Genomic DNA, 18,719 nt, shown 5'->3' with positions numbered 1-18,719 from the left:
TTTAAAAAAAAACTAAACATATACAGTTGGCCGCTTTTCCCTACCCTCTGATTCAACCTATAGGAGCACATTACCGTCATTCGTCATCATGGTGACAATAATAAAGGCAACGAATGCTTGAGGTTATTGAGCAATCATTCATAAAAAGGGGCAAAAATGTGGATTAATAGTTTCACACAGAAAATGTACAGTAATTTGTTTCGTCGTGACATGCTTTGCTTCACCCGACTTCCTCCTCCGCTCCCGTGAGCATTGCTACGGCCACTAGAGGTCACCTACAAATACAAACCTGACTGTGGGGGGTAATGCCTTCAGCACAGAGAATTTATAGGCGCTCAGTGTTTAGTTTGTCGTTTTAGGAAATAGAACCCACCAAGTTGGTTATGGATTGGGAACCATAGCTGCAGAAAGGGGCTATGTAGAACACTTTGACACACGTGCACAGAGTAGCATTTGAGGAAAAAGAGCAAGTATCAACGAAAAAAGAATCAACAGATTATTGATTTTCTTTACACACTACACATACTTTTACAGTTCAAGCCTGTGGTTAACTTAATCAGTTGATCTGCGTGTTCTGGATAATGTTTACACCCCTCAGTTATAAATTTGTATAAATTACTTTCGCTTTTTCTAGGGAGAAATACGGTTGAGGGAATTATACAGAATCTAAGTAATTGTGACTCACATGTCTGTGTCCTCAAACAATTTCTGTGTTTTATGTTAGAAGAATCCAACATTTGAAAAACGGGAGCGCCGGAAAAAATGTTGAATATTTACGGACTACGTTTTCTTCCCTCTGTGATGTGCGATGCAGCTAAGTGAATAAATCATGTTAATATTCCACTGCCTTCCAGAGTTGAAATCTTCCCCGCAGTCACGCCCTGTTGCTCCCTCCCCACTGTGAAGGACACGCGCTGCGGTACTTAAGACGGCTGCGTGGCCTTTGCCCCTCCCTCTCCCACACCCCGGTCATTTCCAAATGGAAATCAGCAGACATCCGATAGATTTGCACGAGGGCCTCTGACCCTCACACCTGACCTGTGTGAGCAGAGTAAGATGTCAGATGTGCGAAAAAGACCAAAGGTAGCTTTGATGAGCAAATCATCCAACCAATGTAATGAAAGCCGGTCAGTCGTGATGTGAGGGCCTTCTCCTTTGGTTTCTGCGGATGCATTGGGCCTGAACTTCTCATGTGAAAGTCTTTCACTCTAAAATACACTGTGTTCACACACTGATGTCCTTTTTCCCGGAGCCAAGAAACTTTTCAAGGCCAGAGATTTAGGAGTGGAGTTAGTTAACCTTGTCCGGAGTTAGTCCTTCCCCCACTTCCACACTGGCCTTAAGTGATGGGCCTCTCATAGCAGCCAATTAGGCTGTGTCATCCCTCGCAGTGTACAGGCCCCCGGTCTGATAGATCATGCACCAGAAACATGTGGAGGAAAAGCCAGCCAAGCATGCTCTTAGGTCAGCGCCATTCAACATGAGCCACCCCACTCACCCGTAGCCCCCACTCCCGGTATCAGTCAGCCAAGGCCCTGTGATCAATGGGGAGGAAACTGTCTAGCTATTATTTATAGAATCACCAGGCCATTAGGCCCAACTATCCACTTAGCCTTTGCCACTGACTGTTTCTGTGCCAGACTAGAGAGTTGGAGATTGAGGATGGCTAGCCAGCCCATATTGCAGGAATTTTTCTTTTCATTTATCTCCATTCACACTAGATTTACAGTGGGCTTCAGTGCCTGTATGCTACAGCCAACCCGGCTGACTTTGGAGGCAGGCAGTTGCCTACCTTTCTCAAACCACACTCAGTGTTTTTTTCATAGAGCTAAGTTCATGCACCCCTGTCGACCACCCTGGACTTCTTGGCTTTTATGTTTTTGTTTAGTCGGAAAAAGTTTGTTGGTTCATCGAAAGTTGGCAAAGTTAAGATGTCAGCATTCGGTTCTTTCTACTGTAATAATAACCTACTGAAATCTGCTCCCATTTCCCAGGGAAATACCATGGCCATCCCCACCCCTCCAACTCTTGGGACGCACATTTCGGCTTGAGATGAGCCAAAGTTTTCCTTAAATCCTTTAAAAAGGATTGTTTATTGGAAGCAGCTGCATCATCTTCTGTGTTCTACTTCCACCTTTTTAATTATTTATGACTGAATCCAAGCTGCACTCTCAACTTGAGCTCATATCCCGTTGTTTTCTTCTGCCTTTGCACCTCAGACCACAGGAGAGGATCGATGAGTCTTGTGAATGCACCTAAAGTGCAACATGGTGTCACACACAGGAATACAGTTCTCTTTGGTCAGCATCTGCGTAGTTCTGATTATGTAGGGGGTGAAAGACAACCAAAACTCTAACTCTAAAATAGTTAACTAGATCTAGCTCGTCTGACTTCAACGTTGAGGTTCTTGGCTGATATTAAATGTGTTGAGAAGACTTACACTACCAACTGTTACCCCACCAAAAACCTAGTTCAAGGGGGAGTTCCTATGCCTTCAAACAATGTCAACTGAAACTGGGTGGATATATGCAATACAAGTATAGCGTGTGCAATTCTAATAATACAAAACAGTCTTAGGCCTACCTTGATACTGGGATGAACAGAAGATGGCATGCACTAAAGTTGAAAATGTGACTTGTCTGTGACTTGGACCAGCAGAAGTAGAGTTTACTTTCACTTTTACTAAATGCTTCGACAGATCGCTCGGGTTACTGCCTTTACTTGCAAAACATTTGTTACACTTGTGGCAACGAGCGTTGTCTCGATTGATCTTGGCGAAGTACAACCAGACTTTCGACCAGCTGACTCTCTGCTATCGCAGGTCTGCGTCTCTGTATGTGCTCTGTGTGTGACGGGCAGTCAGAGACGAAGGCCCCGTTCCTTCTCTGCCTCTGCCTGGCTCAGACCGTGGTATTCTTCTTCACTGTAGGCTGGTGGGGGAAAAAAACATAGTGCTGCACAGACAGACCAGTTAAATGTCAGGCAACCAAGGAAATTCTTTTATCACACTTTGCAGTTTACGCAATGAGTAACACTGGTCTAGATGAACTTTAAATCTTCATCAGGATACAGACTCTGTGCCCAACGGCTCTTCCAGTTATATACTGTAATAGCCTTTTACCCCTCATGCACGTTAATGTTGAACATTCAAGGATAATCTGTTGCTAAAATTGAGTTTTTCAAAATTGAAACATAAATAGGTTATTTAGTTTGTATTAGATTGTTAGAAAACCCCAAAGAGACTGTGGACATTCAGTTTCTATTTCAAACTGCCTTATTTCTATTTCTTTTCTGTTTCTCATACATAATTCCCAATGCTATGTTTGTCATGCCACTTAAATGTCCCAGCAAGGGAGCTGCACTATTTTCCCTTAGTCAGGACCACCACTGTCCTTGAGCTGTGTGACTCCATAAGTTAATGAACTGTCTGTGCGGCTGTCCGATGATCTGGGGCTGAAAAAAAAATCGGACCCGGCTTTTTCAGTTCATTCATGAATTCATTCCTCCTCGGTCTGCTTTCCACAGATTACTAACTCTCCTGTTATTATGGAGCCCCCCCTGCCCTGCCACCGGACTCTTGCCCGCCCACCTACTCACCTCTCCCTTACACCCTAATCAGCTCGGACTATTTATACCGGCCCATTTCCACTCATTCCCCATCAGATCTTTTATTGTGCTTTCCAGCCTGCCTTGCTCGCCTCCTTTTGTCTACCTGGTGAATTTTGTATTTCTTTCTTTGCCTGCTCTTTCTGTTTGTTACTTGCTTCTTAAAGTAACTAATGCAGTGGCATCTAAGGGTTGGGTTTCAATTCAAATGAAAACATGGTTACCATGATAACAGCAAGTGCAGTGTACAGTGTGAAACAAATGAAGGATTAGCTACTGTTCACCCAACAGACTTATAGTCACCGCTCGTTTCCTCTGGGCCACAGCAACACAGCTTGTGGGGACAGACAGACAGCAAGAAAGACGGACATGTGAAGTCAAAATGTAATTTAAAAACATTAATAATTATACATAAAAGAATTCTTTGCCCTGTAAATCACATATTTCATTTCCTACAAATACGGAGGAGACATAACCATTAGTCACGTTTTCTATACATATCTCCAAAGATCCATATGAAGTCTTTTTACTGACAAATTGGATTTTTAAAAAGATATATTGTATGCCTTAAATATTTGTGATAAATATAGTTTTCATATTTTGTGTGTTTGTTTCTCTGATTACAAGTGCAGACTGTTCGGTAAGTATATGTGAACACCAATTTGTTTCCCAAAACTGTAAACCAGAGAACAAAATTCTATTAGCTGCCTCCGCGGCGAGAATATGTTTTTCTTGATGACATTTTGAGACTTTTGTCTCATGTCTCACATTTTTGAAAGTTTTGTTCATTTTCGTCAAACAAGACTAAACTATCTCAAAGATAAGTAGCGTGGCTTTTAATGAATTCTGGCCAGAGTGGGCTGATAAATGAACCAAATGATTGCTGCAAATAGGCCGGCTACTCGCTGAGACTCCAGAGACTGAAAGAACGTCTGGCACATTCCAGCCATTTATTTATACTGCTTTAAATCGTCCCTTTTAATGTTTGATAGTTTTGTTGCAAAACGGAAGTGCGCAGGACTGCTCTGATCTGTGGCATCTTATTTATTGCAATTATTGTATAATGTGGAAAAACGTTTATACAAGACAAGTGGAAGTGAGTGCTCCAGAAAATTTGGCCTGATGTCTAGAGCTGTGAGAGTGCTCATATTATTCACAGGGGGACTTTTATCCCTGGCTTAGCTTTGTGTCCAGCTCAATTAAGCAAAGCTCACACACTTTCTCAGACGCTGAGCCTCGATTATCATCAGACGAGCTCCTGGCCAGCTTGTGTCGTCGCTCTCTCTCTCTCTATTAGCTTTGTGAAAACGGAGGCTGGGGGGTTGGTGGGGTTCTGACTTTCCCTTTTTTCCACATGTCAGTTCGGGAAACACTGCACATGGGAGACGTTTGCCTGTGAGGCTGCACATGATTAACCTTGTGAAAGGGTCTATTTTCAAACCGCTTACTACCTGGGCCCTTTTCTCAGACCCTTGAATACGACATGCACACATTGAATGAGTATGTATCCGCAACTACAAGGTTTGTATGAATAATGTGGTACCACGTGGGGAAGTACTGCAGAGGTGTAAGCATCAGTAGCAGAGTAGATGTCCCTCGGTCAGAGTAAATGACAATGGAACACAAGTTAGATTTAAAAAGAGTTTTCATTAAACCTTGATGTCTTCCTGAACCTAACCAAGTAGTGTTGTTGCCTAAACTTAACCAAACTGCAATTGAACACTGAAGACTTTCTGCCAGTGTGACGTTGCCGGCACAAAACCCTGAAGGCAAATGTCTCGCAACAGTGAGACACACCGGACACCTGTGTGTGGCCATTTCTTGGCAATGTCAATTGCGTGGAGCCTGCAAGGACTCCTTCTGGGACAAATCGAATACTCCCCAAACAAGTGTTTCCTCTTGTTTTTTTAAGGTTCCCCTCAAGGACAAGAACAAGCGAAACGTATCGAAATCTGCCACACGGCTCATGAGTGACCCCTCCAAGCTAGGGGGAGATAAACTGGAGCAGTGATGTGGTAATGGATGAATTTTAAGACAATAGGCCCCTGGACATAAATGGACGGTCAGAATGCAAGTCCCCCCCCCCCCCCCCCTCCGAGCACTACTCAGCCTGCAAAAAAGCTGTTGTAGGACAGAATATTGAACTCCTGGCACAGCTCTATCCCCATGACAACAGCTCTTAAAGTTGCTGGGCAATAAATGCAGGAAATGCAAGGAAATACAGGTTTGAAGATTGTGACAGATATATTAAAGTAGCATTCCTGTTGCATAGTCATGTTACTTTTAATTGCATGGCTCTTGAATGCATACCTGCTCTAGAGTTTGTTTATTATCAACTAGATTTTTGATCTGTAATTTCAACTTTATTTTGCAACTTGCACATTAAGGGCTCCAGTTAAGAAACCTTCTGCTCATTTCTGAAACTTGTCTTTTAATTAGCATACTGTATGAACACGGTGTCAACATGGCAAAAAGAGGTGGACGTGTCAATTGTGTCTCTATGTCCTCTGCACAAGTATAAAGCTACACGTCCACTGTTTGAATGCAAACACTCCTCATTCACTTTGAATGTGGTGCTGCCATAAGTTGCCTAACTACATTGTGGTTCCGTTGCTTTGCTTTTGCTGTCAGTAGAAGTTGAGATGAGGTCAACTGTTCAAGTTGGAAGCAATCTCATTGGGTTTACGCAAACACAGTTCCTGCCTGACATCGAACATCAAAATGAGCCCGGAGAGATGAGCCACATGATGCTGGTGAACCTTCATGTGTCCATCTGGTTTTGGAGTTTTTTCCCCCCATGTACGTCCCGTCAGCATTGAATGGCACGTAGGCGGAAAAGCTGGCTATGTTGAGTGTCCTTAGCTGGAAGGTTTTACTGTTTGTTGTTACTATGACGATCATGCCATGTTTATTGGTTTTACTATGATGATGGGGTCTGGTGTGCCGTGACTAGTATAGTATCCAACATAGGGCAGGGACAGAGAACCTGTACGGTCATTTAAGTTGGACGACTACCACTTCATAAGAAGGCATGTTGTCTTTTCTAGTTTATTTTATTTCTATTTTGCTAAATTTGAGGCACTGCCCAATACATTTTTCAAAGACAACAAACATTTACGTAGTTCAAAATACCGTAAGAAACTGAACAAAATGTCACCATAACCTCCGTGTGCTCTCTCAAAATCTGTCTTTTTGACACAGTCACGGCCTCCTGTCAATCGGCCCTTTCATATCTGAATAATTGAGGCCCTAATAAACAATGCAAAATTGTTCAGTGAACCCTTGTTCATCACAATAGTCCTTTTCACTGTCTGCTGTTGCCCGACATTTGTAGAGGCTTCTGATGCTGCGGGTCGTGGTGTCATCGCATAATGCGGGGCCTGCGGGCACCTGTTCCCCGACCCAAATCCGGTTTCTCAGCAATTCTGATCCTCACTATTTTGCTCCGTCACCTCCGTGTTGTCCACCACAGGGAGAGTGGCTGCGGATTGTCCGAGTCCGTTGGACTGCTTGGTTGTCGTTTGCGCGGATTTATTGGGAGACATTTATCAGTCGGGACCCCTGACCCCTGTCGCGAGACTACGTCGTAGTCAAACTACCCGAGGTTTGTTGTTTTTGCAAAAAGTCAATGAAATAATTATTTCCTGAAAACCATCATTAAATGATCAAAATTAATGATTGTAATATAAAATTCTTGGAGTCTTAGGTGTTGCTATGTCAAATGCGACACCAAGCTGCCCGCTGGCGCAGCCCATGCAGTCGACCCCCTCTGTTCAATCACCACGCTGACCAGAACAGACACGTCTGACTAACTGCGCAGTCATTTGCAGTAAGTGGCAGCACGGGGCAGTGTCGCGGTCGTGCAAACCGCTCAGCAGACTCACTACGGTGTGCGATGCAGCAATGATGAGTTGACTCGTTGGGAGTGTAATGTCTGGAAGACGTCCAAACTCATATATTACAACTATTCATTACACTCGAGCGTTGCAGCTCTTAATCACGCCTGCCTAGACCATATAAGTATATGAAAGAGGAGACTCCTCGCTTGCAGCCTTCTGCTGCCGTGGGAGTACCACTCGGTTTAAGGGTTCACATATGCTATTCCTGTGGGCCAGGACAGTTAAGCTAATCATTTTTGACACATTAAGATGCCATTACGGAAATGCAGAGTCGTATGCTGCTCTTGGATATGAGGAGGCTGTTGGCTTTGGATCTTGAAACACCCAAGAGAGTCTATTAGTTTTCTCTCTCTCTGTCTGTCCGTTCTGTGGTGTTTAGGGACTGAGCTGAGCACCAGTAATGCCTGTTCTCTTCCTGTTTACTTACTATCTGAGTCTAAGTAGCACTGTTTTTCATCCATACAACCATGGTAACCATATTTCCTTGTCATGCCTGTATTCTTTTAGGGTTTTCTAAGAACAAAACCAAATTTCACAAATGAAAGAAAATCACCTGTTGTTGTTGTCGTTTTTCTCTAATTTGCAGCATTGGCCTGTACAACGAAGCGAGGTTAATCTAGTCCGATTTAAACCACAAACCTCGAGGTTGACGAACTCCGGCTGCCTGACTTTGAGTTAAACGGTACTACGAAGGTGTTTATGACGCACAGTGATTCTGAGGAGATACGAAGAGTTTAAATAAATGTTAACGGTGAAATGTGACTGTGGCAGAGTCCGGGAGGTTTGTTGGCAACAAATTGTCAACCGAGTAAATTCATGAGAAAGGTGTTCTTTTTTTTGGACATATTTACTCTAGAGTTTTAATTAATAGCTAATATGATTGAGATTTAAGGACACGTGCAATACCATATGTGAAAACAATTAGGATACTTGAATTAAAGTCTTCACGTCAGCCTGTTACTCCCTGATAATGAAGGAAGATTTTCTCCATAAAGCTCTTAGATCGTATGAGTATGATGCTGGTGTGTTAAGTATTTACGTGAGTCACATTGGACAGTTTGCTTCTGTCTCAGCCTCAGTGTTAAATTTGATGTGGACAAAGATGTTTAAGGAACCAACAAAATCTATAACAGTTCATCATTAGTTCTGAGTACAAATATGATATGTATCTTCATTTATAAGAACCTTGTGATGTGTAAAAGAAAAAAGCTGAACTCATCTGTACTGGGGGAGAAAACCTCAATTGGTCAGAGCAAATAAAGGTGAAGGCTTATTATGGAGGAAGCTGAGGGAGCAATCAGTTCTGACTGTGGTGGCAATATGGTGATATCATATCAATTGTTCTGATGACCTGGTTTAATTAATATAATTTGATGTAGTTCACGTGTTGTGTACAGTTCAGGGGAAACTACTGAGTTTTCCATTTTTGAATAATGAAATCCACCCCTTAATGCGTATTTGTCCTGATTATTAAAATGCATAGAATAAAACAAATCAATCATGTCAGTTCAAATAGAATATGATCAAATAACTGAACATTGATGCTGTGAAATATTTTCAGATTCATAACCCCCCCTCATGCTCTCCTGTAGGGGCTTCAATGGTGATGTGTGAGCAATAGTCAGAGTCAGAGCACAAATAGCAGAATAATAGTAAACAGCACAAATCATTATCAGGAGTCTTTTAGAAAATATGTGTTCTGTGTGGGCCTGATATTATGCACATTAAAAATAGGCTGGACTTTATAAAAAAGTGATCGTATAAGAAAGGTTATTGATCGTGAGAACATTTAAACGTCCAGGGAACACGACTAACGTACCCAGCCTGCGAACTGCCCTTACAGAATTATTGATCACATGATCAGTATCACCGATGGAAAACATAAAAGTGTCCGTTGGATCAATACCACAGAGCAGGACACGGTGAGGGCATCAGAGACCTGGAACTGAAATTTATCAAAAAATAATGAATACATGTTTCATAAAGATCATCATTCGGGTCCGGGTTTTTATTATTCGAATAAACTGAAAAACTGAAATAAACGTCAGGAAGACAAATTACAGGCGTCTGTTACAGACAGTTGAATACTAGTTGATCACTAGATATAAAACAGCAAAAGTATATCTATACATTATATATCGATTGTCATGTTTCATTCCCTCCATCTCAAACATGACCTAAGGCGTCCTCACCCATTCCTTGAACCAATGCTCAGGTAAAAGAGAACGAATAAATTAATTTTTAAAAAAAGCCACTGGCAATAATCCAGGGACAATTTAGCTAATCTTTCTGATGGATCTCGCACTGCATGACCTTCACACGGCGCCATCATACGACTCATTTGAGCTCAGCTGCTTTGCACTGTACAACACAGGACGCCATCTTATTACTGCGAGTGATGCTTCGGGTTTAATGGAATGCGAATTAACGGCTTCATCCACTCCACTTCAGTTAAAATCCATAATCTGTATTCGTGAAAGGCGCACACAATTCTGTATGTGCAGTGGAACAAAATTAGAATTGGAAAAAAATTAATATATTTATTGAAGCCTGATTAGTAGACCTATGCAACGGCTCTACAGAAGACAGTTTTTTACTTTCTCTCTATTGGACACTACAAAGGTGGTTGGTGAGTGTGTAGAAGCTGTAGTGGTGAGGATCCTCTCTCGCTCTGGATCTATACCTTCTGCTGTGCAAGTCCCGGAGAAGATCACATGGTTTACCGCCCTCTGTCGAGCACTTCTCAGACCAGTTGCTGATCCTCCCTGCCGGGAGACTTTTGACAGCACCTGAGTAGCAGGTCTGTAAGAGTCACAGGGACGTTCTGGGGTGGTAAAGGTATTGCATCACCCCGATGCATCTCTCTAGACCATGTCATATTCTTTGTGATGTGCACTGCCAAGCACCTGAAGGTGCTCGCTCTCTGTCCTGTCAATTATCAGGGGTGTGTGTGTGTGTGTGTGTGTGTGTGTGTGTGTGTGTGTGTGTCTCCTCTGCTTCTTCCCCAGGTCGTCCACCACCAGCTCCCTGGTTTTTCTGATGTTCAAAAATAGGTTGCTGTTGTCGAAAAAAATACCTTCATTTGATCTCGCTGAATGCAAAGCATTGTAACATTATTAATTCATATTTAATGATGCTTTGGTCAGGTTGTTTCGCATCAGTGTCAACATTTTGCTACTTGAAAGATTCTTTAATTGAAAACATGAGAAAAAGGAAGAATTTAGTCACAGCGGGAAAATAGAAATTCCTTTTTTTGGAGACAGGGTTGGATTCAGAGGTGCAGTGGAGTATACAGCATATGCAGGTATATGGCCTGTACCCACCTCTGGGAAGATAGATTCACTGCATACCTATTAGTTACAGTTACGTACCCGCAAACACATCTTGTAGAATAAGGCTGTGGGCAATCATATTATAGTCTTTCAATTTTTTATTCATTTACTGCAAGTTTTACTCCCAGACAACAAGCCTTGCCGGTTCAGTAATTCTTTACTAAAACCAGTCTTACCAATGATCAGTCCATTCAACATCTCTACACCCCGTGATGCTCTTCATTGTGGGTTCATGGAGGGCATCTCTGTCCGCCCATCATAATGTGAAGGGCACATATAGCAGAGCCCAGCGAAAAGGCCTCAGTCCTGCCTCAAGATTAATTCCACCCACACGCTATGTGGAGACAAGTATGTTGACACAGAAATGTGTCCTAATGAATGCAGGGATTGGGTTAATTAACGGCCCCATTAGCATAACTGCTGAGGCTTAATATACCATTGTGATCATGGCGGAACATTATGCGGCTCAAGTGGCTGTTTTTTGCATCAGGTCAGGTTTTTCAGCTTTGTTCAACACAGAAACAGAAAACACAAACACTGACCCCTGATTTCCACTGGATGCGGAACGGCGGCGGAACGGCGGCGGAGCGGCGGCGCAGTGTGTCGGCTGCGTGTTTCGCCGTCCGCCAACCCCCCCTTCTCCGCCACAGTGGTGCGCTGCGGTGCGGCCACGTCGTCCCGAGGACCCACGAGATCTCGCGAATTCACGCGTGATCGCGCGATATAACAGGGTGTAGTTTCTATAAAGAGAACCACAAACCAACAACAAGTTATTTCCATCCAGAAGAGTAGAAGGGAAACAACTCGGTGCTGACCTGCTGATCTCTCTCTTTTTTGTGGAGATTATTGTGATTTTATGTACAATAGTTATAATTATTATTATTAATTGGACAAAATGAGTGACTTACCATCCACACCCATTACTCCTGATACTGTTCTCCATGCCATATCCTTTTTTACGTTGTCCTTATAAAAAGGATGCGACGGGTCATAAATGATTTGGTGATTTTGGACTTGAATGATCAGCATCTCCTCATCCATGGTGTCAACAGGGGTGAACTGGTCACTGAAAACCTCTGACCTGTTGACTTCAGGGCCTGTCTCCGCCCATTATGACGTTTTCAAGGTGTAGTGCAGGGAAATATGATCCGCCGTGAGCACGGCCTATTTTATTTTGACAGTTCAAGTATGTTTTATTTTTGTTTCTGTGCTCCACTGCTCCGCACAACCTGTTCTGTGCTGAATTGCAACGGTGTGCTCCGGCGTCCGGCAATAATAGAAGCCCTGCGTATCTGCTCCGGAGGGCTGCGGAGCGTCGGAGCCGTGCGGAGTCAGTGGAAATACACACATTGACTTGAATTGACACCTATCAGCTCCGTCGCCGTTCCACATTCAGTGGAAATCAGGGCTTACTCACAGTGCAGGAACACGCACTTACAGCCGCCACACATACTGTAGTTGTTTTATTAAACACAAAGATAAAAAAAACAAAAAGCAGGTTTGCGTCTGTGTCAGGCACAATGAGCATTGCATTACTTGATTCAGTTCTGATTTAAAATGTTGTCATGACCTCTTTCAGGTGATATGTGGAATTATTGGATTGGAAAATGAGTCAATTTGAGTCGGAACAGTTTTATCACCTCTGTTGCTCGCGGACAAAACAACTGAGCAAGTGAAAAAGCAGTGATACTGCCATTCCATTTTGCGGTACCTGGTTACCATTCTTGCACAGTGTCCATTGTTGCCTTACCTGATTATATATGAATGTAGGTGTTGTCGTTGTTGCTGTCGCTGGAGGCTGAACAAGGCACATTGTGTCATTAAGTACAAGGCTTGGTGATTCACCCGGGAGGTATATTGCTGTGGATCAAGCACAGTCGTTGTATCCAAGGGTAGGGACAAACTTTGACCTATATGATCGTTTAGGTTCAAGAACCTGTTGACTGTAGCTCAGAACGACCATATAGGCCTGACTTTTCTCGCCATAGTCAGAAAAGCACGCGACTCACTGACAACAGTAATGGATCTGTAAGAGTCCCAGTAATTGAGGTCATCATATTTGCTGGGGTAATAATATCAAAAATAATAGTAATAACAAAAGTGACAACAAAATGACACAAAAAAACAATACATTCAAATGAAATATAATGTTTATATCTTCCTCAGTTTCATAATCATTGAATTGCATTATTAATTGACAAAGATATGTAAATAAGACTTCAATAAAACCGAGACTAATTTCATCTTGTATTTATTTAGTTAAGCATCATGAATCCAGCTTCATGAACGTGATGATGATGAAACTTCGTCATGGAGACGTGGTGTATGGAAGGTTGTGTTGCATTGTATCCATTATACTCATGTTTTCTGTTGTTTTGTCCCATTTCTATCAATGGACATAACATAAATTCCTCTCTGTGCAATGCAATACAGTTCAACATCGCCACAAACTGAATCAACACCTGGATTTTCAACGGAAAGTGTTTCTTTTTTTTCTCCTTTGCCTCAAGGCTGCCAAGAAATTACCCTGAAATTCTGTGGAGAATCCGGCAGTAGCTTTGATTGCACTGCGAGAAAAAAAGTCTACGGTTATTTGTGCATAAAACGTCCATTCCAGCCGTTGCAACAATCATTTAGAGATGTTTCTTTACCACATTCAACTCTGTATTTTATATTTGCAATCTATCCCGGCTAGAGTTAAAATACACAACAGGCAGTAAACATGGACGTACAGTTTATCATCCCGCCGCATTGCATCCTTCAGTGCCATACCACTTCGGGACTTCACATCCAGAAGCTCATGAAACCTTCTGACATGCCTTGACAGGTCATTGGAATGGAAACGGACTGTGATGTGCCTGACAGCTTCATGACACTCTTGCCAAAGTTTTGGCTTGAGTTTGCAAACAGCAACTTTGCAGGCCAGACCACAGGTCGTGAGGAACTGACTACCGCGGTAATGTCTCTGACGGAACGGTGGGTCTTACGAAGCACCGTCTTGATTAGTCGGGAACAATAAAACCTGCAGCCTGTCTGTCAGCCGTGAAACTGCTGCTACATTCTAATTGACAACTCCATAAATATCTGTTGTGAAACGTACTTTGGTGTAATTTCATCAAGGAAGCATTTTTTGTTGGGGTTTCTTTTATCTCAATTTCCTTTTTTTTTAATTTGCTAAAGAGCGGGTGATTTCATAGCAGTAAAATAACGAATAGTGTAGTATTCTTTGCTAAGTTTGTCTTTTTATGTGCATGGCTGTTAGCCATTATGACATCTATCTTTTTTTTCTGCTTTGAAATGATCTGATTCATGAATAGCATTAAAATCCAACTCCAATGCATCTTCTCCAAACCTGTAACCCAAGTCATCACATCATCGTATTTCGTCGACAATAAGCCATTGAATTACGCTTTTTTTTTTTTTATCATTATGTTGGTATTTATTCATAGAAACTGCGAAACTGTGCTTCTATGGTAAAAAACGTCTTCCTACCCTGGGTATCTGAACATATACATTTAGAAAAAAACTAGGCTTTTTGACAATACACCAGAGTGTTGTTGAAGACGAGTAGTCGAGAGAGAAAGTGCAATGTTGCCAACATCACGGGTCTACACACAAAGCATGTTTATTAGTGAAACATATTTTAGTGGGGGTGGCACATTTTTCCTCTTTTACCACACATTATGATGCAAACTGAGGGAGGCAGTTCTACTTCTGCATGCTGGTACCGCTCTATTAAATGCTGTCTTAAACTGAGGAACAGTAAACGTAGCTTGCCAAGGAGACATTGTGAAAGAAATAGATTTGCCCCCATTCCCAGGAGCGATTAGCTTCTTTGTAAGGAATAAACCATATTATTCAGTCTTTGTCCAGCACAGCTCACCTGCAGAGCAGCTTTCCCCTCACTGAGCTCCCGGAGAAGCTTTTTTGATTCCCTCGGTTTACCTCGTAGGACTCGTGTATGAAAGCATTTGATTTAAAAATGTCAGATTAAGGTTAAAAAAAAAAGAAAGAAGAATAGATAAAACTTCTTGATTAGTTTTACGACAATATTGTAGTTCCTCCAATAATTACTACGACAACAACTGGTCACCTAAGGATAAAATGTAACCATGGGTCATAATAGGCTGCTGCACAGACCTATCTATGCATGGACCGTTTTTTTAAAGGGGAAGTCTCGCAAGCATCGAGCACTCACCCTGCATCGCTCTATTCACACGTGCCCACACAAGGAGGTGTAGCATGAGCCAGGGCAGCATGAACGCTGCTGCTGCGTCTGTGGCTACACATGAGGCATTCATGCACAGTAGTTGGTCGCCTGCGTTTAAGAGACCTAAAGCATCTCTACAAGTGTGGAGCGTGAGTTAAACACCCGCTGTACCCCCTCCCAAGCTACACAGCTCTAACCCCAATCTCCCATCCCTTTGTTTGAGAAGTGGTACGTTCCCCTTTGCAGCGTAGTCAACTACAGTGTTTTTTGTCAGCTGGGATTGGCTCCAGCCCCCCACCAACCCTTAATGGACATAGTTCCATCCATCAATCCATTATCTATACCGCTGTGTGATTTTTTTTCTTTAAATGAAAAGAAAAAAAATCGAAAAAAACATTAAAAGAACAATTAATTAAACATACGGAGCCATTGTGCCTGTGCAGACATCTGGACTGATTAAAATAGGAGCGCATCTGTCAGATGTGTGCAAGACGGATGCCTGAAAAACACAACACAGCATCTAATCCGTTAGACCCTAAATACAGACATTGTACTTAACGTTTTCCAATTCTGCATCGGATACATTTTTAAGTGACAAACAAACTAAAGAATCCAGAACCGAAAGGTCAATATTGCCATAGATGGCAGTTTTATGACGCACACAGCATCCCGCCTGCCAAGCCCCGCAATAAGCCAATCGTCTTCTTTATCGCAGCCTAACGGGCCAATCTTGTTGTTGCCCAACCTTGCGCATGCATTGTAGAAGTAGAACTGTTAAAACCTTATTCAAACTCTCTCATCGCCTGATTTCATCAGATTTGGCCGGTGGTTCTATGGAGGGGCAGTTGTGGCTCTCTTCATTCATTTTGACAGGGGCCTGGTCGTGTTAGCCTTTAACAACCACCAGGGGGGCATTACTAAAATGGCTTCCAAGTGGCGAGGCTCACTGCTGTTGTAGTGCTTAGAAAGCAAGTGCATGTGAGTCATTACATTACAGTAATGTTAGTCTCTGTAGTCACCGAGATGAGGGTTGTATTCCTGAAAGCAAAGCTACTGATGACACGAGCAGTAAACATTAGCTCTACTGATCCACAGTGCAAAACGAGTCTGCTGGCGACCTAATCTAATTGCGAAGGAAACAAGTGTCATGTATTTTTAATGATGTGCACATTACTGTCAGGACACACGCGAGGAAGAGAGGAGAAGCTTTTTGCCTTCGAATACAGTTTAACCTCCCGATCTCTCACACACATATATGTGGGTGTGTGTATATATGTTTAATTTCCAATTGGCTCCAATTAACATTTTTACTTCCAATGTGCTCTCAAGAGCATAGGATGGTACAAGTTAAGTGCTGGCAAAAAAAAAAGTGTATAGTGCTGATATTCTTACAGAGATTTCAATGTGAATTTCTGCACATCCAGACTGAGAAACTTCACCAACGTGCGGCAAACCTCAAGGAAAGAGGCACTGGATCCTCGCGCTCTCTTTCTTCCTCATTTAATGACCATCGGGAGACCTGCAACCGCAATTTTTATGTCTTAATGACTTGTTTTGTACGCTTCCATCGCACTCAAAGAGGCAGAACTCCCACTCACTCAACATGACTGCTCATGAATTGGAAATTGGGAGACGGTGTGAACACACGGAGCCGGGGTACCCTTAACTGTGTCACTGACCCTCTCAAATTAAACGGAACCCCCCCCGAGGGGCTGCGGTTCTGTAGGAGGCGCTGACCGTGGCCTTTGACTTTTTTGAAGACTGAGAAGCAAACAGGAATGCGGCGAGTTCCTTAAAATTCAAATCACCACGATCCTTTTTTTTCTGTTTTCTTTGGGTTAAGAAAGTTGTGCATCAATCTAGTGCCGGATTCTGTTGCACTGCAGCCGGTGTCAGAAGTCTACCTCTCTGAGAGTCACTCCAGGAGACTCTTTAACACTTCACATTCTGGTCTATTTTAATTAGTTTTATTATATTTGTGTTGGTGGGAGCAGAATTTTTATGTTTTGAACTGTTGCCATTGTAAAACTCAGCTTTCGTCTGCTTCCTCTCGAGCAAAAAACACACAAGACAAATATGGGGGAAGGAGAGGGAAGCAAGAAAAATAAATCATATAATTCATCTCTTCATAAGATTATCAGTGTGTGAGGAATGGTAAGCAAGAGGCCAACATGCCTGAGGCAGAGAAGTATATAGCCTCCCTCTTTTCAATCGCCTCAAACGTCTCTGGATGACGTCTCAGCCATTTTATTTCAGAACGTAGAAACAAATGCGACACCGCCCCGTATTTTTAAACTGGATCAAACATTGTTTATCTTGACTGGATTGAATGAATACAGTTGGTGCATCGCGTCGCGCCATTTCCTTTTTTTGGAGTTGTTGTGCATAATTAGACCCCGTTTCCTGCACTTTGGCACACTGGCGGGGGAATCGACATGTTGCTTCAGCGAGAAATCAGGAGACATTTCTCCCTCTCTGTGTTTATAAAAGCATGTCTCTTTAGGTAATGGCCTAACAAGGACACAGAGGCTGACAGAGCGGCGTTGCCACTCACCAAAGAGCCTTTGTGTTGGATCTCCTCCAAGAAATGTTTCATCCTTTAGTCCGTAGACCCGAGTGAGCATCTGCGTGTATGCGATCATTGTTCCCTTGTAAGTCTGTGGGTGACCTTAAAATCTTCCCATATCCAGTCTTTTTTTCAGGCATGGCGAAGGTTTCATTTTCATTTTAAAGTTATGCCACTGTGAAAGCATCCCTGCTGTTGCTGGCATTGTTTTTAAAGGTTAACATTTAGCAGTGCGGCTTTCACCGTGGAATACATTTACAGCTCAGAAATTAAATGACTGCAGCCGTTAAAAATTTAAACTCTACTTTGAATTGGATGTATCGCAGAAAATTGATAACCTTACCATCTCGCAAAAACACTGTGATCCATTATTTTGAAAGCCATTGCTCCTGTGTATTGATTACTCCCTCACACACACACACACACACACACACACACACACACCATTTTTGTCCTCTTTCCCCACCGCAGCACCACAAATGCCCCAAGGTTGCCATTGACCCTTCTGCAGCCGCTGAAGTGGAAGTGACTGATGCCGTAACGAAAGCGTTGACAGCGTTAATGGAGCCGAGAGTCTTTCCGCTCCGGAGCGTTGAGTTTACATCGCCACCGCTCTGAATCGTTTGATTTTAGAAATCTCCTGTGCTTTTTTGTAAACTGGAAAAATTTGCCTTTGTTGAACTTCAAATCAACCTAGATGATTCAAACAGCATACAGTTTGTACAAAGTGCAAATTTTTTCCTCCACTGGCACACTAGTTATACATTACTCAGTTTTCTTTTCTTGCTCTGGTGGTGAGTTTTCAGCGGATTCCAACGATTTTAGTGGAACAAAAACGTAGCAGATGTGTTGCCGCACGGAAGTGGTGAAAGATCGGCGACGCAGCTTCTGTATCAAAGCCGCATTCGTGACTGCTGAAACCAATCCGTTGTGATTGCGGCGGAGCGGCTTTGGCTCATTGTCTCAGTCGGTTTCGGCATGTCACAAACGCAAGTGTGTGGGCAGATGAACAAAAGGAGAGCTGCGTTTTTACACAGTGTACCTCACCAAAGCTCACTCAGACACTGTCAACGTTTCAACCAAAGACGTTAACATGATTGTTAATA

General features: G+C 42.7%; 1 protein-coding gene across 4 annotated transcripts in view; it reads left to right on the top strand.

The window, feature by feature from the left end:
- Positions 1–18,719, top strand: part of ntm (neurotrimin) — a 375,368-nt gene that overhangs the window by 315,378 nt on the left and 41,271 nt on the right. The window lies entirely within an intron of this gene.

The sequence above is a fragment of the Scophthalmus maximus genome, chromosome 2 (assembly GCF_022379125.1).
Source record: "Scophthalmus maximus strain ysfricsl-2021 chromosome 2, ASM2237912v1, whole genome shotgun sequence".
In the NCBI taxonomy this organism is placed as follows: Eukaryota; Metazoa; Chordata; class Actinopteri; order Pleuronectiformes; family Scophthalmidae; genus Scophthalmus; species Scophthalmus maximus.
This window is presented reverse-complemented; position numbering and strand designations above follow the sequence as displayed.